Raw genomic sequence first — 1,320 nt, forward strand, 5'->3', positions numbered from 1 at the left:
AACTCAATGTAAGTGAGAGTCAGCATAAATGCAAACAACAGGTTTAGATCCTCAAGCATTTCTGATAGTAGGCACATACTTCACAGAGAAAAAATAATCAAGTATAAACACATTGGATTTTTTAAAAATTTAAATGGAATAAAGTTCAAAGACCAAAAGTCAAATAAGATAACCAGAAAAATTTGAAAAAGAACCAAACATTGTGTAATAAGAATACAACACCTCTTTTTCGTGGCACCTTGTGGGCTATCAGCTGCTCCAAGATGAAGCTGAATATCTCCTTCCCAGCCACTGGCTGTCAGAAACTCATTGAAGTGGACGATGAACGCAAACTTCGTACTTTTTATGAGAAGCGTATGGCCACAGAAGTTGCTGCGGATGCTCTGGGTGAAGAATGGAAGGGTTATGTGGTCCGAATCAGTGGTGGGAACGACAAACAAGGTTTCCCCATGAAGCAGGGTGTCTTGACCCATGGCCGTGTTCGCCTACTACCGAGTAAGGGGCACTCATGTTATAGACCCAGGCGAACTGGAGAGAGAAAGCGCAAATCTGTTTGAGGTTGCATTGTGGATGCCAATCTGAGCGTTCTCAACTTGGTTATTGTAAAAAAAGGAGAGAAGGATATTACTGGACTTACTGATACTACTGTACCTCGAAGACTGGGACCCAAAAGAGCTAGTAGAATCCGCAAACTTTTCAATCTCTCTAAGGAAGATGATGTCCACCAATATGTTGTCAGAAAACCCTTAAACAAGGAAGGTAAAAAACCCAGGACCAAAGCACCAAAGATTCAGCGTCTTGTTACTCCACGTGTCCTGCAACACGAGTGCCGGCGTATTGCTCTGAAGAAACAGCATACTAAGAAGAATAAAGAAGAGGCTGCAGAATATGCCAAACTTTTGGCCAAGAGAATGAAAGAAGCCAAAGAAAAATGCCAGGAACAGATTGCCAAGAGACGTAGGCTGTCTTCTCTGAGAGCTTCTACTTCTAAGTCTGAGTCCAGTCAAAAATAAGAATTTTTATCAGTAACAAATAAATAAGATCAGACCTTCAAAAAAAAAAAAAGAATACAACAAATAAAACAAAACCCTTAATTGATGGGTTACTTAGCAGATCATCTTGGCTGAAGAGACAGTTAGTTAACTGGAGGACACAGACTGGAAGACATTACCCAGAATACAATTCAAAGTGGGAAAGAAATGAGAAATAGGAAAGAGGTTTGGATAGATATGAGAGTCTCACATTTTTCTAATTAGTTCCAGAAGGTTGAAACAGAGAAAACAGAGGAGAGGAAATATTTGATGAGATAGTGGCTGAGAA

General features: G+C 40.0%; 1 pseudogene across 1 annotated transcript; it reads left to right on the top strand.

Annotated features, from left to right (window-relative positions):
- Positions 1-227: 227 nt before the first annotated feature.
- LOC308655026 (small ribosomal subunit protein eS6-like) lies at positions 228-1,086 on the top strand (annotated as a pseudogene). Its single transcript has one exon. The product of its transcript is annotated as a small ribosomal subunit protein eS6-like (transcript).
- Positions 1,087-1,320: the final 234 nt, after the last annotated feature.

The sequence above is a fragment of the Spermophilus citellus genome (genome assembly GCF_964194105.1).
Source record: "Spermophilus citellus genome assembly, chromosome: 8".
Lineage (NCBI taxonomy): Eukaryota > Metazoa > Chordata > Mammalia > Rodentia > Sciuridae > Spermophilus > Spermophilus citellus.